General features: G+C 47.3%; 1 long non-coding RNA gene across 8 annotated transcripts in view; it reads left to right on the forward strand.

Annotated features, from left to right (window-relative positions):
• LOC140425435 (uncharacterized) overlaps positions 1-22,325 on the forward strand; it is a 153,710-nt gene extending 131,385 nt beyond the window's left edge. For 7 of the 8 annotated variants that reach the window (XR_011947859.1, XR_011947860.1, XR_011947857.1 and 4 more), the window contains 2 exons: positions 17,144-17,319; positions 21,283-22,325. This is a non-coding gene — a long non-coding RNA (uncharacterized lncRNA). The remainder of the gene's footprint in view (positions 1-17,143; positions 17,320-21,282) is intronic. The other variant, XR_011947864.1, reaches the window with a different exon arrangement.
• Positions 22,326-23,838: the final 1,513 nt, after the last annotated feature.

Below are 23,838 nucleotides of genomic sequence, written 5' to 3' on the forward strand. Positions count from 1 at the left end.
CATTCTGGAAATGACCAGAATTTTGAAGTCCGGCCCCTGAACCTGGTATTTCCCACGTCACGGGGGCAGGACTGGGGTCAGGCCGGGATTTGCACATGCTCGATTTGCAGAGACAGTTGGCCATTTCAACCACCAGCTGTCCCCACTGAAGTAGGATTTTGGGGGCCAGGAGTGTAAAAGCCAGAATTGTAAGAGGAGATCGGAAATTGGTGGATTCATTTGGTTAGCCAGGATGATACTACTTTGAAGAGGTAAGGTACCGCTTTGGATAGAGTCCTGGGACACATTTGGGAGAGGTAGGGAATGTGATAAAGCATGTTTTGGGATTGTTAAAGTAAACATGATTGTGCACTTTTATGGAAAAATTCATTGGAACTGTCAAGCTGTGAAATAACTGTCAAAGACCTGTCCAGTTGACAAAAGATCTATCAAGGAACTGTAAAAGTTGTCAAGGAACTGTCAAAAGATACTAGGTGAGTTGGAATAATGGGCTAACGGAAAAGGATGTTTGATGGGGGGAATGGGTTGGCACTAAGATGGCACAACAGCTCTGAAGGGTCTTGGGGAGTGGACAGAGGGATGTGTGTTGCATCGGGGGTATGGGGGCATTTGTGGTGGGTAGACTGAATGTGTTGGCATAGAATATATGAGGAACCATGGCGGTTGGTAGAGGGGCATGGGTTGGCATGGGGCCATCAGGGACCATGGGGGATTAGTGGTGGACATGGGTTTACATAGGTTGGTATGGATGGGGTACAGGGAGTGTGTATGGGGGCATTGAGGGGGATGAGGGCTGTTTTTAAAAAAATTACTTCAACGCAGTACCGGAGCACAAAGACATGCCTTTGCCCGGCCCATCTCTGCACCTGGCAGTCTCTGCACTAGTTGAGGGGCAGCGGGCCTGACTGCAAATCTAGCCCACCCCTCCGAATGAAAACAGTCTGACAATTGATAGCTACTGTCGACCCATTTAATTTTTGTTATTCCCCTCTGTCCAACATCTGCTTCAAACTTGCGATGTCTATCCTTAACCTTTTTTCATTGACACTTTTTGTTGAGTGCACATTTTCTCACAGAGATTTATTGTCAATGTGACATTCATTTTTGTACTCAACTCTAAGAAATCAAAACTCACGTGCGGTCTATTCTGTCTACCTAACCAATTCAGTTGCCCAATTAAACTTCGCAGTTGTTCTTTTTCCATCTTTGAAACCATTACGTCTTTTTGTGAAACCCTGTGGGCAGCCATGTTTCAAAATCAGGTTTGCAGAGCCAGGAAATGTCCCATCTCTGCACAACCGACCAGGGGACAAAAACCTGGGCCTTTATCCCTCTTTCACACCTTTTCTCTTGATTCTGCAATGATTGAAGCCACTGTCCCATTGTTGTCCATCATTCTGCCAGCATTGACACAATGCTGGAACATGGAAATAGAGAAATGTAGTCGTCAGAACCACAGAATTGGTACAGGAGAGAAAGAGGCCATTTGGCCCATTGTGTCTTCCTTAACCCTCTGAATGCCTTCATCCCGTAACCCTGCAGATTGCTGCTTTTCAAATAATCATCTAATTCCTCTGTTTAAATTCCTTTATCAGAGTTACAAAGCCAAAGCTCAGTGTGGACAGGGGCAAATCCCTAATCCAGATCCTTGTCTGCTCCAAAAAGCAATTCAAATTGAATCCAATTCATGGTCCCCACAAGAGAGACCAGATCCAGGCATTAGACCTGACCTCACGCCCATCTTAGCCAAAAGGCCGAGAAGCGATCTAATTCCCTTTTGAATGCTTTGATTGAACCTGCCTCCACCACACTCCCATGGAAGTGTATTCCTGTTTAAAAATAATTTAGAGTGCCCAATTCTTTTTTTCCAATCAAGGGGAAATTTAGTGTGGCCAATTCACCTACCCTGCACATCTTTGGGTTGTGGGGGTGAGACTCATACAGACACGGGGAGGATGTGCAAACCCCCCATGGACAGTGACTGGAGGCCGGGATCGAGCCCGGGTGCTCAGTGCCGTGAGGCAGTAGTACTAACCATTGTGCTGCCCGGCAGCGTATTCCCCACCCAAACCATTCGCTGTGCTAAAAATGTCTTTTACCGTATCACTTTTTGCTTCTTTCGCCAATTACCTTAAGTCTGTGCCTTCTCTCTTGCGACCCCCCCCCCCCCCCCGCCCCCCTCTAAAATACTCTAAAAAAAATTTAGAGTACTCGATAATAATTATTTTTCAGGGGCAATTTAATGTGGCCAATCCACCTAACCTGCACATCTTTGGGTTGTGGGGGTGAAAACCACGCAGACATGGGGAAACTTGCAAACTCCACACGGACAGTGACCCAGGGCCGGGATTTGAACCCAGGTCCTCAGCACCACAGTCCCAGTGCTAACCACTGCGCCGCATGTCGCCCTCCCCCCTGTCTACTCTGGCCAGGCCCCTCAGGATTTTTAATATTTCTACCAAATCTCTTCTCAGCCTTTTCTCCAAAAAAGAGTCGCAACTTCTCCAGCCGATCTTCACAACTGAAGCTCATCACCTGTGGAAATATTCCCGTTAACCTCTTCTGCACTCTCTCCATTGCCTGGAGGAGAACGGGGGCATACTCAAAATCATTGGAAGATCACTGATCAAAAATTGGATCAACAGTTACACAGTCAGTAATGAATCTTGTTTTGCTTTAGCGGAGCATATGTGACACTTGATCCACCCTAACCATCCCTCTTGGGAAGGTGGTGGAAATAATCCCCTGGGGAGGAGACCCATGGATATCATGTTGTAAGGTGCAAAAATATGAGTAAACCGCTGTATATGTTTTGTAAGGTACAGGTATACGAGTAAACCCTTGCAAACATGTTATAAGGGACAGGTCTGCGAGTACGGTGACACAGTGGTTAGCACTGCTGCGTCAGAGCTCCACTGTCCCGGCTTCAATTCCGGCCTCGGGTGACTACCTCCCCGTGTCTGTGTAGGTTTCCTTCGGGTGCTCCGGTTTATAAGAACATAAGAACTAGGAGCAGGAGTAGGCCATCTGGCCCCTCAAGCCTGCTCCGCCATTCAATGAGATCATGGCTGATCTTTTGTGGACTCAGCTCCACTTTCCGGCCCGAACACCATAACCCTTAATCCCTTTATTCTTCAAAAAACTATTTATCTTTATCTTAAAAACATTTAATGAAGGAGCCTCTACTGCCTCACTGGGCAAGGAATTCCATAGATTCACAACCCTTTGGGTGAAGACGTTCCTCCTAAACTCAGTCCTAAATCTTAACTTCCCCTTATTTTGAGGCTATGTCCCCTAGTTCTGCTTTCACCCGCCAGTGGAAACAACCTGCCCGCATCTATCCTATCTATTTCCTTCATAATTTTATATGTTTCTATAAGATCCCCCCCTCATCCCTCTAAATTCCAATGAGTACAGTCCCAGTCTACTCAACCTCTCCTCGTAATCCAACCACTTCAGCTCTGGGATTAACCTAGTGAATCTCCTCTGCACACCCTCCAGTGCCAGTACGTCCTTTCTCAAGTAAGGAGACCAAAACTGAACACAATACTCCGGGTGTGGCCTCACTAACACCTTATACAATTGCAGTATAACCTCCCTAGTCTTAAACTCCATCCCTCTAGCAATGAAGGACAAAATTCCATTTGCCGCCTTAATCACCTGTTGCACCTGTAACCCACATGTTTCCTCCCACAGTCCAAAGACATGCAGGTTAGGTGGACTGGCCATGCTAAATTGCCCCTTAGTGAACAAAAGGTTAAGTGGGGTAACTGGGTTACGGGGATAGGGTGGAGCTGTGCGCTTAAGTAGGGTGCTCTTTCCAAGGGCTGGTGCTGACTCAATAGGCCGAATGGCCTCCTTCTGCACTGTAAGTTCTATGATTCTAAATCTTTATATATATTTTGTAAGATGTAGGTGTGCGAGTAAACCCCTGTATACATATTGTAAGGTGCAGGTATGCAAGTAAACCCCTGTGTACATGTTGTAAGGTGCAGGTATGCAAGTAAACCCCTGTGTACATATTTTAAGGTGGAGATATGCAAGTAAACCCCTGTGTACATGTTGTAAGGTGCAAGTATGCGAGTAAACCCCTGTGTACATATTTTAAGGTGGAGATATGTGAGTAAACCTGTGTGTACACGTTGTAAGGTGCAAGTATGCGAGTAAACCCCTGTGTACATATTTTAAGGTGGAGATATGCGAGTAAACCTGGGTGTACACGTTGTAAGGTGCAGGTATGCGAGTAAACCCCTGTGTACATGTTGTAAGGTGCAGGTATGCGCGTAAATCCCTGTGTACATGTTGTAAGGTGCAGGTATGCGAGTAAGCCCCTGTGTACATGTTGTAAGGTGCAGGTATGCAAGTAAACCTGTGTGTACATGTTGTAAGGTGCAGGTATGCGAGTTAACCCCTGTGTACATGTTGTAAGGTGCAGGTATGCGAGTAAGCCCCTGTGTACATGTTGTAAGGTGCAGGTATGCAAGTAAACCTGTGTGTACATGTTGTAAGGTGCAGGTATGCGAGTTAACCCCTGTGTACATGTTGTAAGGTGCAGGTATGCGAGTAAGCCCCTGTGTACATGTTGTAAGGTGCAGGTATGCGAGTAAGCCCCCGTGTACATGTTGTAAGGTGCAGGTATGTGGGTAAACCCCTTTATGTATTTTGTGGGGTGGGAGGCAAGAGGGATGTGCGTAAACCCCTATATATATATGTTGAGGGTGACAGCGATGCAGGTATGTGAAATAAACACTGCCACATTTTGCTCTGCAAATCAGTTTAGGATTTTAAAAAATCTCACGGATATAAAAACCCACTTTTCCTGAGACTGGGTGTCGGAGCAGGCACAGAGGTGACCTGTGCAGGTTGAAGGGAAATCTCTAAAGCTTTTTGAACGAACTGCAGTAACAAAGTCATGGGAGAGTGCTGCAAATTGCCACGTATCCTGCCTCTCACTTACAAAAGCTTGATTGAAATTATTGTGGAACTTGTTTTCCCGTACTCACCCCAAAACAACCCGCATTTAACCTCAATGTAGAACAAGATAATAAATTGAGTGCACTACACTGCCACTTACAGCTGAATAGGCTAATTGTTGAGCAGAGATAATTATCCTGACCTTGTGTTGTCACTGAACAGTATATACAATGGCATGTGGGCTGTGAATTTAACTCTTATTTTCCAGGATATGTGTGTATGTGTGTGTATTTGAACTATGAGAAGTGAGAAATGAAAAAAAAAGCAAGTCTTACATTTATATAACACCTATCACATCCTCAGGATGTCCCAAAGAGCTTTACAGCCAAGAAGTGTAATGACTGTTTTAATGTAGGAAAAAATGGCATCAATTTGCAGACAGCAAGGTCATACAAATAGCAATGACGAGAGAATCAATTTTCTTTAAGTGATGTTGGTGGTGGGAGAATTGTTGGCCGGGATACTGGGATGAACTCTCCTCCTGCTCTCTTTCGAAGTCACGCGACAGGAATTTCTATGTATGCCTGCGATGTCAGATGTCATAGAGTTTTACAGCACAGAAAGAGGCCCTTCGGCCCATTGTTTCTGTGCCGGCCATCAAGCACCTCTTGACTCGAACCCTCTTTTCCAGCACCTGGTCCGTAGCCTTGTATGCTATGACATTTCAAGTACTCAACTAAATGCTTCCTAAATGTTGTGAGGGTTCCTGCCTCTACCACCCTTTCAGGCAGATTCCAACCACCCTCTGGGTGAAACCATTTTTCCTCACATCCCCTCTAAAATTCCTGCTCCTTATCCTAAATCTATGCTCCCTGGTAATTTTACCCTCCACCAAGGAGAAATGTTCCTTCCTATGCATCCTATTTATGCCCCATATAATTTTGTACACCTCAATGAGGTCCCCTATCAGCCTTCTCTGCTTTATGGAAAACAACCCCGGCCTCTCCAGTCTCTGTTGATAGCTGAAACACTCCAGCCCAGGCAACATCCTAGTGAATCTCTTCTGCACACTCGGTTTAACAGCTAACATTTATATAATGCATCTCATGATCACCGGACATCTCAAAGAGCTTTATTATCAATGAAGTACCAACTCCCAGTAACAGTAACGTGATAATGACCAGAGAGTTCATTTAAAAAAAAAAAATTTAGAGTACCCAATTAATTTATTCCAATGAAGGGGCAATTTAGCGTGACCAATCCACCGACACCGCACATCTTTGGGTTGTGGGGCAAAATCCATGCAAACACGGGGAGAATGTGCAAACTCCACACGGACAGTGACCCAGAGCCGGGATCGAACCTGGGACCTCGGCGCCGTGAGGAAGCAGTGCTAACGACTGCACCATCATACTGCCCTTGAAAGACAGTGGGCGGGATTCTCCAGTCCCTGACGGCGAGATTGTGTTCAGCGATCGGCCTGAGAATCCATGTTGGTGCCGAAATTGGGGGCGGAACTGTTTTTGCGATGCTCTGCCCCATCCAAAACGGCGTACTCTAGTACGCCTCATGCTGTTTGGACAGCCTCAGGACGTTATCTGAGGCCTTCCCCCCAATGCTCCGACCCCAATGGGCTGAGTTCCCGATGGCATCGGTCGCGTGTGGTATTTATTGTCGGAAACTCTGCGTGGTGGCTGCAGACTCAGTCCAACACCGCCACAGTCGAGGGGGAGCCGATTCGCGGGCAGGGTGGGCTTTGGTGGGGGCTGGTCCGGGGGTGGCGTGCCTGGCCAAAGGGGGTCACTGTTTGGCAGGCCAGCTCCGCGTGCGGCCGGGGGCATGTTGCACGGCATGGCTGCTGTAGGCCGCCGCCATGCGCAGCCACGGACCTGGCAAGTCCCCGGCCGTATCTGCAGCTAGAGCCGGGTGCTCTACGCTGTGTGCCTGCTAGCCCCCCCACCTTAAGGGGTATCGGTGGCCGTTTGCGCAGTTTTTTCAGTCGTAAAATGCCACCAGTCCCACGCCGGCATCAGGACGTAGTCTCAGAATTGGAGAATCCAGCACAGTAAGAATGACAGTGCAGCACCTCCACAGTACTGCACTTGAGTGCACTGAAGCTTTGGAGTGGACCTTGATCTCTGGGGGCAGCATGGTAGCACAGTGGTTAGCACTGTGGCTTCACAGCACCAGGGACCCAGGTTCGATTCGTCACTGGGTCACTGTCTTGGCGGAGTCTGCACGTTCTCCCCGTGTGTGCCTGGGTTTCCTCCAGGTGCTCCGGTTTCCTCCCACAGTCCAAAACGTGCAGTTAGGTGGAATGGCCATGCTAAATTGCTCTTAGTGTCCAAAAAGGTTAGGAGGTGTTATTGGGTTATGGGGGTAGGCTGGAAGTGAGGGCTTAAAGTGGATCAATGCCGACACGATGGGCCGAATGGCCTCCTTCGGCACTGTATGTTCTATAACTCAGAACGTTTTGAATCAGAAGTGAGGTTGTTACCAACTGAACACTCCGCCTCCCTGCCTGTGGGGAGCTTAAAATACTGCCCAAGGTTCTCTTCCAGCATCTGCCAATTTACCAACACGTGTGCCAATGCAATCTGATATCTCCAGGGTTAAGAAAGACTTGAGTTTCTGCGGCCGTGAAGAATCTTGGCAGGTTGACCTGGCTTCCCGTGCAGTTCGCTGCATGGGTGGTCATGGATAAGAAGACCTTTTTCTTTTTCAAAGAAGAGGGCGGAGGGGGAGAAAACAGCGTGCGTGATTGTTCTGGGTGAAGGTGAAGCCTTATGCAGGTATGCAGGGTTTTGTGAATGAATCTGTGGTAATGAGGCAATCCGAATCCCACGGAAATTATGGCTGAGGGTATGTTTACACACACTTGCCAGAAATTCGGTGCTTTTGAAGCCTTTGTATCGCGGGACACTTCCTTTTGATTTTCAAGCCACAAATTCCAACTTTTATACGCAGATGTACAGAGAAATAAATTCCACACGATGGTCTTGCTGCTGACAGGGATGTTTGTGTTCTAAATAGAAAACATCAGTGGTAGGTATTCACGTTTGGGCTTGCAAGGAAGCAGGATGGAGGGAGGAGTCCAATAGGGATCACGCTACAAGATAGTGGGTGGCAGGGAGAAATCCCCCTGAGGGTGTCAGGGAAAGCACTTATGGGTGGATTGGAAATAAGAGCTTCATCGGCAGGAAGAGGCTGGTGTTCACAGTCAATTATATTTTCCCAGCCATCTAATATTATCAATTGTTATTATTATTCAAAGCCTCTTATTATTTTTGCAACATCCTGTGGTTTTTACATTAATGACTGTAAAGAGCTTTTAGTCTTTGCACATGATGCTTGAGGGCTGCTGTCTCCGGAGTATAATTGTTGTCAAAAAGCTTCACCTAATTTTTCACCTGGGACCTGATTTAAACAAAATTATAAGTGGATATTATCTAAAGCAACATGTATATGACATCATTGAAATGAATATGTCTGGTTGCAATGGGTGTGTTTTCCTGGCTGAAGTAGGAGTAAGGCCACTCGGCCCTTCATTCTGCTCCGCTATTCAATAAGATCATGGCTGATCTACCCCCAATAACCTTTCACCCTCTTGTTTATCAAGAATCCATCTGGCTCTGCCTACCCCTAGAAAGGGCGCATGCGGTGTCCACGGGCACCATCAAGGCCTTCTGTGCCTGGTGGGCACCGCAGGGATTGGGGTGCTTTATTGATCCCTTTAATTGCACTCTTATTTGGTGTTTTTAAGGTTCAGTTGATCTTCGTTATGTTCAGGCCGTGCCCCTAACAGGAGTGGCCCTTTTTTTGCTTTGTCCCTAAGTTTGTTTTCTTTGTTCGATTTTTTTTCTTTTGGTGGACCTCAAAAGAGTGGCCTATCCACCTACTCTGCACATCTTTGAGTTGTGGGGGTGAAACCCACGCAGACACGGGAAGAATGTGCAAACTCCACACGGACAGTGACCCAGGGCTGGGATTCAAACCCGGGTCCTCAGTGCCGTAGGCAGCAGTGCTAACCACTGTGCCTCCATGCCAGCAGATACAAACTTAACTTCTCCAATCTTTCCTCATAAGACAAATCACCCATTCCAGGCATTAGTCTGGTAAACCTTCTCCGAACTGCTTCTAATACATTTACATCCTTCCTTAAATAAGACCCTTACTGTACACAATACTCCCGGTGTGGTCTCACCAATGCCCTGTGCAACTGAAGCATAACCTCCCTACTTTTATATTCAATTCCCCTTGCAATAAATTGTAACATTCTATCAGCTTTCCCAATTACTTGCAGTAGCTGCACACCAGCCCTTTGTGATGTATGCACTCGGACACCCAAATCCCTCTGAAACCTAGAGCAGAGACATAGTCCCAAAGTCGCTCACAATCCCAGGTTGGGAACCCAGAAGAGTCCATGGCAGGATATTAGTCATGATCTTCCTGGATGTGGCTTAATAAGCTTCCTGTTTGAACCCCGTTAAATTAAGGTTGGTGAGTGGACCCAGGAAGCAAGAGGCCCGACTGGAGGGTCTGCTCTGCTGTGATGCATGTCCAGCAGTCCCACCAGGTGATGTGACACTACCAAGGGAGGTAGGGTACCTCAACATCCAGCTCCACGAGACCAGGTAAAATCAGCCCCCCTTTTAACATGTTAGCATTTGTTCAATTGGGAATGAAGAATGAACTTGCTTTTGTCTAGTATTTATGGAGCAGCTGTCAGAATCTCAGACTGTCCCAATAAACATTATAGACAGTGAATGAAGTATTTTTGAATGCAGAAGTGAATTTGCACACAGCAAAATCCCACAAACAACAATCTGATAATGACCAGACAATGGGGGTGATACTCTGGCCTTGTTGCGCCCAGTGCCAATCACGCTATGTCGGGAGAATAGCGGGAGAGGCCCGAAAAGGGATTTGCGCTTGGTGTCAACAGTGCGCGATGCTCCCAGCCCGCTGAAGCAGACATATTGGGCGTGAACCAGATCAGCATATTTAAATCATAATTGAAGTATGCTGGGAGTGTTTAAAGCTGGATTGCCCTGGCTCCTGATATTCTCCCTTCTGCCGATGCAACGCGAGGCCAGCGGGAATCATTACTGGTCACCACCCACGGAGACCAAACGTGATGATCACCCTGGGGGCCTCTGAGGACATTGTAGCCCCTGGGTAGTCGGGGATATCTTGCCACTGGCTATGTTGACACTGCCGGGGTACCGGGAGCAGTGCCGTGTTGATACTGCCAAAGGATGCCTGAAAGGGGGAGGGGCATGAAAGAGGGGCCGTGAAGAGAGGGCTGTTGGCGTCCCCATGGCATTGTGTCACTCGCGTGGGGGGCGTCACTGGTACTGGCGATTAGGGGTGGCCTGCGGGGGATGGGGTGTGCGGGTGACCTGAAGGGAGACCCATTCGGAGGGTCCCAATGCCCTGATGCAGTGATCCCTTGAGGGGGGGAGGGGTGGTGAGATGGGGTTGAAGCCGGTGAGGATGATGGGGGGGAGGAACACTGAATCCCGATACTGCCGAGGATGGTGATGGTGGGTGGCACTGAAGCCCCGATGTTGGCAATGTTGCAGGGAGTGGTGAGGGGGTGGCCTTTGCTGTTACTTTGAGACTGAGGCGCCCTTTAAAAATGATGCACTGATCTCTGTCTAGCCATGCTTGCCGGCGTGTTTCGACCTCATCCCTCTCAGTGCCGGTGCGAAACTCGCCCCCCCCCTCCAAAAGAATTTCTAAGTGTGGGTGGATTGCGATCTGAATGGCGTCGATCCACCTGATGGGAATCGCACGCGTTTCCCAATGGAGACTCCACTTACAAATGGTTTGCGAGAATTCCGCCCAATGTTTTTGCAATGTTGCTGAGTGATAAATTTTGATCAGGACAGTAGGACTGTGCTCACCTCTGAGTCCAAAGGCCAAGCTCCCCCACAGATCTGAGCCCTTAACACAAGATGTCACTTTGGTGCAGCACCGAGTGCCTGCTGCACAGGCAGCGGTGCCGTCCAGCAGATGAAACAATATTCATTCAATTAGCTCATTAGCCTCTTGACACAAAACGGATTACCTTCTCGATTCTTTCTTCAAGTGACCAAACCATTGCAGAAATAGTCAAATAATGGTCAAAGCCATTAATCCAGTCATGTAGAGGGCTAAACTGTAGGAAATTCAACAGAGTAATGAATTTTAAAGATTGCACAAACAGGTCAACATGGGGATGAAGGTTCTACCTGTCCTGCTGAAAATCACTGATATATTTGGAGACACAGGACTATTGATTTTTGGCAAAAAGTTGTTGGTAAACAACATGCAACAATATTTTCTCCCAAGTAAACAAAGTCTTGGCAAGGGGACAAGCAGAACTGAACCAATAACAGTATCGTAGCATTGTCTCAAAGGGCTGGTAAGTGCAGAAGATACACAGATCAGTAAAAGTAGTGGTGGAGGTTAATAAGACTGTTAAAGTAAAGCAAGCTGTGGGATTTATTTCTAGGAGGATAAAATTCAATCCCAAGGAAGTCACATTTAACTTGTATAAATCACACTGTTAGAACATGCTGTTAGGACACTGTGCACAGTTCTGGTTTCCATATTATTAAATGTATATAGAGACATCAGTGAAAGTGCAGGAAAGATTTACAAGGATAATAGCAGAGCTGAGAGGGCTTGACTATCAAAAACGATTGAACAGGCTGAGATTCTTTTCTCTCGAAAAGAGAGTCTTTAAAATGGTGAGTTCAAAAGGCTAGGTAGTCAAAGAGAAGAGGTCAGAGATTGAAAAACTAGAGGCCATAAAAAAATCACTAATAAATCCAATAAGGAATTCAGGAGAAACTTCTTTCCCCGTAGAATGGTTAGAATGTGGAATGCGCTACGACAATAAACAGGTGAGGTAAACTGAACAGATGTACTTAAGGGGAAGCGAGATAAGCACTTCTGAGAGAAAGGAAGAGAATGTTACACTGATAAAGTTAGATGACGTAGGGTCGTGGAAGGTGTATTGAAGTGTAAACCTGTTGGGCTGAATTTTTTGTTTGTTTTATTTAATGTTCTGTGTTTGGGATATGGGTGATGTTGGCAAACTGCATTTATTACCCATCTTTGTACTGCTGGGAATTTGTTTTGAACTGTTGTGGTTTTTATAGTGATGCTGCCCCTACAATGCTATCAGAATACTGAACGGGTGAGAATGAAGGCACACTGATGTATATTCAGATCAGAATGGTGTGTGTCTTGGGAGGGAATGATGTTCCTCGGACACTGCTACTCTTATCCTTTATATTGTGGGAAAATAGAGAGAAAGTCTTGCGTTTATATTGCTCTCTTCATGAACTCTTGACATCACAAAGTGCTTTCCGGCCAATTACATCCAATTGATGTTCTAATCAGAGGATCTTTACTGTCGAGGTGGTGGTCATTCAGACCTTCGTGTCCATGCCACTTCTCTGTAAGAGCAACTCTCCTTGCCCCACTCCCCCTGCCTTTTCCTCATAACCCTGCAAATGATATCGCTTCAGGTAATTGTTGAATTGTCTTTTAAAAGCCACGCGTAGGGCCACACGTACTCTCATATCAAAGAAGCTTCATTTCCAATCACCTTAAACTGGTGTCCTCTGCTTCTCGGTCCTTCCACCAATGGGATCAAGTATTGTAGGAGCCAATTTGTAGCTTGGACCAACAGTAATATGATAACCAGCAGGTCACGGGCGGATTCTCCGACACCCACCGGGTTGGAGAATCCCCGGGGGGGTGGCGTGAATCCCGCCCCGCCGGTCCGACGCCGGCTACCGTATTCTCAGGCGGCGGTTTTTGGGCGGGGGCAGGGATCACACCGCGCCGGTCGGGGGCTGTTGGCAACGGGCCCCGATGGGCCGAACGGCCGTCGGTTCTGGCCAGTCCCGCCGGCGTGACCTGGCAGGTAATTTGACTGGTGCAGTCCTCGGGGAGGCGTGGGGGGATCCAACCCTGGGGGAGGCCCCCACGGTGGCCTGGCCCGCGATCAGGGCCCACCGATCTGCGGGTGGGCCTGTGCTGTGGGGGCACTCCTTCCTTCTGCGCCGGCCCTTGTAGGGCTCCGCCATGGCCGGCGCAGAGAAGACACCCCCCTGAGCATGCGCTAGAATACGCCGGCCGGTCTGCGCATGCACTGGACCAAGCCGGCGGTTCTGCGCATGAGCTAACTCGCGCAGTTCCTTCGGCACCGGCTGGCGCGGTGCCAACCCCTCTGGCGCCTTCCAAGCCCCTGGAAGTGCGGAGAATCCTGCAACTTCCGGTCAGCCCGACGCCGGAGTGGTTCACGCTGTTTTTTATGCCTTGTCGGGCCATCGCGCGGATACGGGAGAAACCCACCTCACGTATTTTTCTCATGATGGTTGAGGAATAAATGCTTTTTTTAATCAAATTTAGAATACTCAATTCCTTTTTTTCCAATTAAGGGGCAATTTAGAGTGGCCAATCCACCTACCCTGCACATCTTTTTTGGGTTGTGGGGGCGAAACCCATGCAACACAGGGAGAAGGAGCAAACTCCACACGGATAGTGGCCTGGGGTCGGGATCGAACCCGGGTCCTCTGCACCGTGAGGCAGTAGTGTTAACCACTGCGCCGCCGTGCCGCCCTGAGGAATCCATTATGACCAGGACATGTGGGAGAACATTGCTGCTCATTTTCAAAATAGTTCACCTGAGGGAGCAGACGGGACCTTGGTTCAGGGCTTTCCTTCTGGACAGCACCTCGAACAGTGTGGCCAGTGTGGACAGCACCTCGAACAGTGAACACACTGCCTTAAAATGTCAGCCAAGATTTGGTGTTCAAGTCTCTGTGGAGTGGCAAAATGTTCTGAGTCAGAGAGGAGAGTGCTGCCAACTGAGCTCTGGCTTACACTGTGGTTGGCAAGTCACGTGGAGTGTTTAGTGTGCTGCTATAGTGTATCCTGTTAATAGGATGTCCTACAGCCACAGTGCATGAAGTTAATGTTTGCTGGGCAAATGTTGCTTGAGAGAGTTCTTCTCTCATATTCATCAACCTCTAGAGACTAAACTTTAACGGCTCAAAGTTAGATATTATAAGGTGCTAGTAATGATTTAGATGCACTCAGAAGCAAAAAAGCTCGGTTGCACAGCACCCTTATTTTTGACACACATCTGTGCCTTTCCGGGTCGAAAATTAATTCATGGCGCATGTGCACACTTCTGGCACTGCCCATGGTGGTGCATGTGCACACTTCTGGCACTGCCCATGGTGGTGCATGTGCACACTTCTGGCACTGCCCATGGTGGTGCATGTGCACACTTCTGGCACTGCCCATGGTGGTGCATGTGCACACTTCTGGCACTGCCCATGGTGGTGCATGTGCACACTTCTGGCACTGCCCATGGTGGTGCATGTGCACACTTCTGGCACTGCCCATGGTGGTGCATGTGCACACTTCTGGCACTGCCCATGGAGGTGCATGTGCACACTTCTGGCACTGCCCATGGAGGTGCATGTGCACACTTCTGGCACTGCCCATGGTGGTGCATGTGCACACTTCTGGCACTGCCCATGGTGGTGCAGGTGCACACTTCTGGCACTGCCCATGGTGGTGCATGTGCACACTTCTGGCACTGCCCATGGTGGTGCATGTGCACACTCTGGCACTGCCCATGGTGGTGCATGTGCACACTTCTGGCACTGCCGATGGTGGTGCATGTGCACACTTCTGGCACTGCCCAAAGTGGTGCATGTGCACACTCCGGCACTGCCCATGGTGATGCATGTGCACACTTCTGGCACTTCCCATGGAGGTGCATGTGCACACTTCTGGCACTGCCCATGGTGGTGCATGTGCACACTTCTGGCACTTCCCATGGTGGTGCATGTGCACACTTCTGGCACTGCCCATGGAGGTGCATGTGCACACTTCTGGCACTGCCCATGGTGGTGCATGTGCACACTTCTGCCACTGCCCATGATAGTGCATGTGCACACTTCTGGCACTGCCAATGATGGTGCATCTGCACACTATGGATGCGAATGTGCACTGCCCATGGTGGTGCATGTGCACACTTCTGGCACTGCCCATGATAGTGCATGTGCACACTTCTGGCACTGCCAATGATGGTGCATCTGCACACCATGGATGCGAATGTGCACTTTCCATGGTGGCGCATGTGCACACTCTGACACTGCCCATGGTGATGCATGTGCACACTTCTGGCACTGCCCATGGTGGTGCATGTGCACACTTCTGGCACTGCCCATGGTGGTGCATGTGCACACTTCTGGCACTGCCCATGGTGGTGCATGTGCACACTTCTGGCACTGCCCATGGTGGTGCATGTGCACACTTCTGGCACTGCCCATGGTGGTGCATGTGCACACTTCTGGCACTGCCCATGGAGGTGCATGTACACACTTCTGCCACTGCCCATGATAGTGCATGTGCACACTTCTGGCACTGCCAATGATGGTGCATCTGCACACCATGGATGCGAATGTGCACTGCCCATGGTGGTGCATGTGCACACTTCTGGCACTGCCCATGATAGTGCATGTGCACACTTCTGGCACTGCCAATGATGGTGCATCTGCACACCATGGATGCGAATGTGCACTTTCCATGGTGGTGCATGTGCACACTTCTGGCACTGCCCATGATAGTGCATGTGCACACTTCTGGCACTGCCAATGATGGTGCATCTGCACACCATGGATGCGAATGTGCACTTTCCATGGTGGCGCATGTGCACACTCTGACACTGCCCATGTTGGCACATGTGCACACTTCTGGCTCTGCCCATGGTGGCATATGTGCACACCTCTGGTAGTGCCCATGGTGGGGCATTGCACAGTTCTGACACTGCCCATGACAAGACATGTATACACTTTTGGCGCTGCCCCTGGTGAGGCATGTGTACACCTCTGGCACTGTCCATGGCAGATGTTATTATGATAAATGTGTTAACACTGGTACCGGGAATATGTACTGAAAGTATGCAGAGCAGGCAAATTGTGATGCCAGTCAGCGTGTAACACTGATTAAATGGTAGTGGTACCAAGTTCAGTCTGAACACTCCAGCTGGTGGCTTCTCTTAACCTCGCACAATTAAACCTGTGTCCAGCAGCAGCAGCAGCTAGGACACTCCCACCCTGCACCACACCAGACCAACCACTTTCAGGCTAGTTGCTGAGTGATTTCTATTAGTTATTGTTGAGTTGATGAAGTGTTGTTGTGGTTTGTGCTGTTACTTAAAATTCTTGAAGTCTATGGAAGGGGGAGCACATAGGGCATGTTTGGGATTGTTCAATAAGTGTTGTCCAGTTGTAGAATCACATCTAACGTTCAACACTTTTTCTCTGAGTTTTGTTTGGTTTACTTCAGTTCGTATTCTGCTTGTTGCAAGCCGCTGAAGGGGCATGCTGTTTGATATGATCCACCAGTCATTGGGACATACAGTCTACCTACCTGGCATCACACTGACACTGAAATTCATATGCCACATTCCTCATTTGTATTCTAGGCGGAATATCTTTTTGGCTTGACGGCAGTAGCCTGTTAGAGAATACCACTCATGTTGCTACTGCACAGTAGCAGCACAGAACAGCTAGCTTCACCTGTTGCTCAAATTTTTTAGACACCTTAATAGGATAATTTGAGGTAGGCTGGGAAATCTTCAGGATTGAAAGTAGAGGCCTTGTGCCCATTCGTGCTGGGATCTACATATATTTATGCACAAGACCCTGCCCTCTGCAAACATCAAAAACATGTCAAAGCATTGTGCCTTTTTCAGTTAAACAAAAACATGAGGGACAGCGCTTCCCGGTGCATTCCCCAAACAAAGCCTTGGTCAATCAGAGTTGACTTGCCTTTTTTGAATTTAGACAGAAGTTTGGGGATAACTGTTCCCTGGTGCACCTTCCACGGTAATACCTTGTCTAATCAGAGTCCACTTGCTAACCAATCAGCACACTTTTCTCCTGCAAAATAGTTGCTCCCTTTGAAATTTGGCATTCCTGTGTCTGTCCTGATTGAGTGCAAGTTGAAAAGTTTTGACAGATGTGTCTTTTTTCAGTAATCCTAGTAATGTGTTGGAGGACAGATTACTACATTGCTCTGATACACTGCACGTCCCTTTGCACATTGGCAGCCCAGCTATAATACCAGCAGTCTGAGCTTCTGTGGCACAAGTGTTTCTGCTGTAGCACACAGATTTAGTGTGCCTTATGTTTGTTTTGCAATGTAGGCTGAGCCATCACATCGTCCATCGGACACTGCATCGTGGTTGAGCCCTCAAGTGTTTTCATGGAGCTGGCCACCACTTGAAGACTGGAAAGGATGGTTTCTAAGCTTTGCATCAAGCCCTGTGCCAAGTTGGTGTAAGACTCCTCCTGCTCCTTGATATTGACCACATGCTTTCTGGTGAGTCAACCAATGCACCAAGCATCTCACTGTGTATGAGCCTTTTTCTATAGCCATTCACTTTAAGTCCTTAGCTGAGTATTCGGCAGCAGAAATAATGTGCAACCTCACCCTTGGCAAATTGGTACGTCTGCTATCCTTGTCCTCTGACCTGGCTGCATTGTGTCTGGTGTCTCGTCACATGGAGATCCCTCCTTTAATCCACCTGGCTAAATTGTATTTTGTGAACATCGGAAAGGATCAACACACAAGGATAGAGTTGTGAGGGCAGCATGGCAAAGCAAAAAAGTGCAAACTTACACCATCTGCAGCTTGTAAATGAGAAGAAATTGTGAGTAGGAGGGAAGTGGGAGGTGAGAAGGAGGATTAGGTGTGAGTATAAGATCCCCTTCAATGACTTCAGTCCCATTACTGGCCAGGGCCTCAATCATGGCTGCCCTAATGGTGGCCAACACAGTCTCCCCCACAGGAGGGCCCTCTGCCAGTTAGCTGTTGTGGTCTGCAGTTATGCACCACCTTGTCCTGCAAGAGAGAGGAAGGTGTGCCAGTGAGTGTGGTACAAGTGTTTGGGTGATGTGGTTGTCAAGCTTGGAATGCCTCCTTTGTGCTGGCAACAAGAAAAATATTCTGCTGCAAACTCTGTAATGTGGTCGTGAGGCCTGCAGCCGTTCTAAGTGTATGAAGGTGAGTGAAGTTTTGAATTTAGGTATGAGTTGTGATTGATAGATATCGTTAGTTGGTGAGTGATGGGGTTATGGTGCTTTGAAGCTAATGGGGCTCTTGGTGGCTAATCAAATTTGAAGATGCGTTTACTGACCTTGGTCACCCGTGTGCTGTCATTGAACTTCTTGTGGCACTGTATTCAGGCCCTTGGGTCTGGACTCCTATAATTGACTTCCACATCTATTCCACTGCCTTGCAAGAGGTTGTCAGGAGGGCTTCGTGCCTCCTGAAGATAAATAACTTTGCTCCTTCCCTCGACTGCAATGCAGTTTTGGAATACCTCAGATCCTGCTCTATCCCTTGCTGTGGCACAATTCTTCTTGTCCAAACTCTCTTCCGCAATTAGTTCCAGCACCTACTCCAGACTCCCCTTTGAGAAGTGCAGGCTGGCTGTAAGACTCACCGGCTAGCTCCAACTCGTGCTAGCCTCTCACAGTTTTGCACCCACTGCTCAGGCACTCAGCCACTCAGCAGCGTATTTAGTGTGGTTTGCATTCTACAGTCATTCAAGTGAGCACCCAACATGATGTTTGTGCACTGCCTCCACAGGTTCATCTCGCGTTGCAATCCTTCAGGTCTTATCGAGTCTTGTGGCAGAGTATTTTACTTTGGACCAGCACAAAGGAAACATCTGTAGTTAAGTCCCCATCAACGGAAACACGACTTTACGTACCAAGTAATTTGAAACTACAGGGGATGTAGTTAAGGCTGAGACCAGTTCTATATTTTATGGCTTGGAGGGGCGCGAGATTGACAATGGAGCAGGTGAAGATACGGTACCGTGGGGAGAGAGCAGGGCCTTGGGATTGGGTTTGGATTGTTCTGCAAAGATCCAGCATGGACACATTTGCCAAACAGCCACCTTCTGCACTCTGCACGGTGGTATGTCCTGAGAGACGACGAGATTGACTTTGTGTCCTGGTGAATACGAAAGATAACAGCACCGATCCCGTTCGAATGATGAAGGGATCGTTTGGCTCAAAACTACAGATAATTCCTTCTTCAAAGTAAAATTAAACAGAAAGAAGGATAAACAAAGCTGGTGCCACTGGAATAGAGCAAAAGGATGTTTGACGTCTCACAAAGACAACCCTGTTACAAAACAATAAACAGATAAAACTTCAATAATCCTTCAAATTTGCCACACACAAGAAAAGTTTCACTGTAAAATTGAACATTGGTGTTGAGTTTCCAGCAGCTTCGGCACATTTAACCATCTGCCAAAGAGTCTGATTCACTAAAGAAACCTTGAGGCAAGGCAAAACATAGACTTGCTCTTCTTTTGCAGTCGGAACTGAGGCAAAGGATGAGGAGAAGGATTTGTTACACAATTAAATGAAACTTGTCAGACAAAGATACGGAACAGTAAACACATATAGCCAGAGACTAATTCCAGAAATCCTGGGGGGAAAAAAGATGAATCAATATTCAACATTTCTGAGACTTGGGTGAACTTTGTGTTTTAATAATTGTTAAGGTGTCCACCTGGATTAAGGTAATTCTTCCCCTCTTAGGTCGCATATAGGTTGTAGCTACCCCTTCTCCAAGATACAGCATTTCTTACAATCACTGCAAGTATGCCAGGTTCAATGTCAGCTGCTTCAAATGCAACAAATTCAATTGGATGTACCTTATTCGCATTAGATCTAATACTTTGTACATTATTTGTAGCTCAGTAGGTACATTGTACTGTTATTTCATACAAGGAGGTACACCAAACATTTCCACAATCACAAATCCCTAGCCTTCTGTGATAGGATTGTGATCTCATGCCTCGCAGCATATCTCTCGCTGGGGTGGGAGAGGATGCCTTTAAATGTACTGCGGAAAACCAGTAGTAAAACTAATGGAGATGGTGTACTTATCATTCTACCTTCTACTCTGGAACCTTATGCCTTTCAGCAGAATTTCTTTCGTCCCCTGTGTAGCTCCAAGTATAATATGGAAAAGCCAATAGGGTACAACATTATTGAGTTAGAAGAGTAACAAATTAAATCCCCATTCTCCACAGTCCCCGTCAAATATTTAGTTAGAATGTAAGGAATGTATTCAGTAAAATGTCACGTTAGCAGTTCACTGAATCGCAGCCAGTTTGAGTGATAATCAATGCCAGTGTGACTACCACGAGAACAGGAGTTGATATTATTCCAGACGTAGGAACAAACTGTTGAGGAAATTACTGTTCCCCTGAAGTGAAAATTGTAGTCAACTTTACAGCCCATGGCACATTGCAAGGTAATTTCCTGCAGCACGCCAGTGAAGTTCATCCATTGTCTTTATTCATGAACTGTAATAAAATAACAGTGTGTCTGGTAAGAGGATGGAGGGGCTTCACTCATCCAATGTCCACCTGTAGCCTGAAAGCTGGCAGACTGTCTATTAGTGAATGAGACTCGATGCACATTACTCCACATTAAAGGAAGGTCCTTGGGGGGTGGAAATACATGGACATTTTGGTGACAAGGGAAAGGGGACCTGCTTGGTGAGAAAAGAGGGGGAAATGTAAGTTTTATACTACACCCAATGGAGGCTACCTTTGCAACGTGCACTTTGAGAAGTAGACGTACATGTCACATGTACACATCATGTGGAGTCACTATTAGCATCAATCACTGGTAGCATTCCTGCCTCTGTGTCAGAAGGCTGCCGATTCAAGTGGCATTCTAGTACATTGAGCGGAAGATCTGGGACGGGATTGTCCGGTCCACCAGCCATGTTTTCTGGCACGGCGCGCACCTGTCGGCAGCGGGATTCTCCGTTCCTGCAGCCGGCCAATGGGGTTTCCCATTGTGGCCACCCCATGCTGTCGGGAAACCTGTGGCCGTGGGTGCGCTGCCGGCGGGCCGTAGGAACCCACTGACAGAGAATTCCGCTGCTGGGCTTAGAAGTGCAGTACAGTGCTGAGGGAGTGCTGCATTGTCAGAGCAGCCTTCGTGGGTTGAGCTGTCTGCCTTTTCAGTTTGACATTAAGATCCCATGACATTTTGAAGAAGAGAAGGGAATCCTCATGATATCTGCAGCCAACATTTATCCCTCAACCAATAGCAAAAATAAATGCGCCGACCATTTACTTCATTGCTGTTTATTGGACCTTACGGTTTGCAAATTGGCTACTGCAATTCCCTCATCACAGCAGTGACTACACCTCAAAAGCATTTCAATGGTTGTAAGGAGCTTTGGAACATTCTAAGGTTGTGAAGGATACCAAATAAATGCAAGTCTCTTTTTTTTCCCCCTTAGGTGTGTCTGAGTCACTCCACCAATAACTGAGGAAAACTAGTGACCTTGTGCAGCCATACCAGCAATATAGGAGAATATTGAACTGATGGCCTGTTCCCATCCAACCTCTGTGACTGGTGCTGCTGGTGATTTCGACTCTTTGTATTTTGCCACGAGGCAACATCTCAAGGACTGGAGGAAATGATCGGAAATCACACGCAAGGGACTCATCCGACTTTATTAGTCTTGCCTGAGGTTCAAGATGGAAGTGGGTGTCTCCAGATGGGAGTCTGGACACTGAGCTGTCTACAAACTAACTCCAATATGAAGCCAACTCCAGAGAGTATTACAATTGCACAGGAAAGGAAGGGACAATGAAAGGAGCACAGAATTCGGGTGTTGATGGTTAGAGCATGTCTTGAAGACGGCCATTTTCAGGCAATTGTGTTTGCATCAAATTTTCAGCCTTCAGTTTCAAACAAATTAACTGAAACGTTTTGAATTGAGTGAGTTAACCAACAAACTCTCTGAGTGCTCCGTGGGTCTTTGACAGAATTGTTGTTACACAACCTGAATGGCAAACATTAATGGCGCCTCAAGTGTTTAGAATTGACGGAGTCATTTTGTTCCTGTAGCCAGAAATCTAAATGGCGAGCAATCATGAGTGAAAATATATTTCAGATACATATACATAAAAAAAAAAAGCAGTCAATTGGCAACAGTTCACGGAAGCGTGGCATTCCAGCCTCCGCAGGCATGAACTTTAATGTAGTTGGAATGAGATTAAAGTCACATCAGTACTTCCTCTGAGTTCAGTAGCTTTTTTTTGTAGTCAAACTTAAAATGATACTTGGTTGATTACTGGCTTAAATGAAACAAATTCCTCTAAATCGATAGGATTCCATTAAAAGAAAACAATCTGTTTCAGGTTTACTGCCCAATTGAACAAAGAAGAACATGGCTTTAATCAAAGTCTTTAATCTTTCCAGTAAGATGTACAGCAGTGGTTCAACGCAGGTGGTCCGTGGGAAAATAAAAATATATGTATCTCGTATTTATCATTATCGATGTTTATTATTATTAATTATTGTGAATTATTATTCACAGTGTAATGTGCTTCACAAACATCCTTGTGTAACTTAATCCGCAATGTATTTGTGAGTGGCCAGCACACACCATTGGGAATAGCTGCGTTTTTAATACCCGTTGATATATAGGTTTGATCCCCGTCAATCCTAGACCAAGTAAAAAATAACAATTAAAACAGCTTGTGTAGGTTACGGTCTGCAAAAGATATTGATGGCGGCCTATGGTCTCCATAAAGGACAAGGCTGGCAACCGCTGATGTATAGCCTTTGCTCTTTTAATAATCATGCTCTCATATTGCACCTGACAAATCAAACAGAGATTCAGCAAGGTGCTGGAGTTGCCATCGTAAAAACAATGCTTGTCTACTTCGAGCAGACCGTGTTCCTCGTACCCAATTAACATCATACAAAGAGCCAATTCCACGGAACTGTATTTTTATCTCAAAACAGTTACTGAATAGTCTAAAAACAAAAACAGCTTGTTGAGGATGAGCATTCGTGCAAGTCCAGATTTTACATTTTGTTGTGGTTCCCAGAACCTGAAGAGTTCAAATTCAAGGGCTTCTGATAAGCAAGTAAAAACAGCAGCTGATCCGAGCCAGACTGTTTAGCTTCAAAGTTCTCTGTGAGATAAATCCATAATGTGGAAATAAAGGACAGCCAACTCCTTAATGCGAATTAATGCACGGGTTAAGTTACTTTAATCTATTGAGGTACTTTGCAAAGCCTATTGAGTAGATTTTAACTTTGGTGTGGAATACTTGTGTTAGTGGATTGTTATCCATCCCGCCTAAATATACCAGCTGACTGCCCGATGGTGTCAATCAGAGGCCAGCTGCCCGGTGGTGTCAATGGGAGACCGGCTGCCCGGTGGTGTCAAACTGTCTCAAACTGTCTCTCAAATTTTCATCTGCCCCCAGCCTAAACATTGAGGATGGGCAGAAAAGGTGGCCATTAATGGCTACACCTGCCAGTGTAGCAGGTCAGGGTCGATGGGAAGCCAGAGGGAATTTCTTCCATGCAATTCTGCACTTTCCCCCAAACTCAGAACCTGCTGGGGGCAGGGGTTGGGGGGAGGGGGGAGAAATCTGGCTCCAAGTCTTCTTACCCTGACACAGGCAGGTTGTGATTCCCCGCTGCAACTTGCTGATTTTGGGCCAGTGCAAAAGTGTGTGGCCCAGAGACTGGCCTAGCAACAGCTAAAGTAGGTCCAGGATGCGAATGTCGGGGCTGGCAGTCCATGACATTCCCGTGGTGTCCCGCAAGGGCCCTCCTAATCCTCTGAACCCCACAGAAGTACATTTTAAACTCCCTGCTTCTGCTCCTTTATCGGCTCAAGCTCCAGGTCTGCCCAGGCGCCTCCCAAAATAGCAGTCGGATCTCTTGTCAGAGGACTCATAGTGTAGCTAACAAAAGGACATGCTGTCAATTGCCAGGCAGGCACTGCAGCCATGTTGGTGTGCTATCACCACTTCCTCTGGGGACCTAG

Source organism: Scyliorhinus torazame, chromosome 6 (genome assembly GCF_047496885.1).
Source record: "Scyliorhinus torazame isolate Kashiwa2021f chromosome 6, sScyTor2.1, whole genome shotgun sequence".
Classification (NCBI taxonomy): Eukaryota; Metazoa; Chordata; class Chondrichthyes; order Carcharhiniformes; family Scyliorhinidae; genus Scyliorhinus; species Scyliorhinus torazame.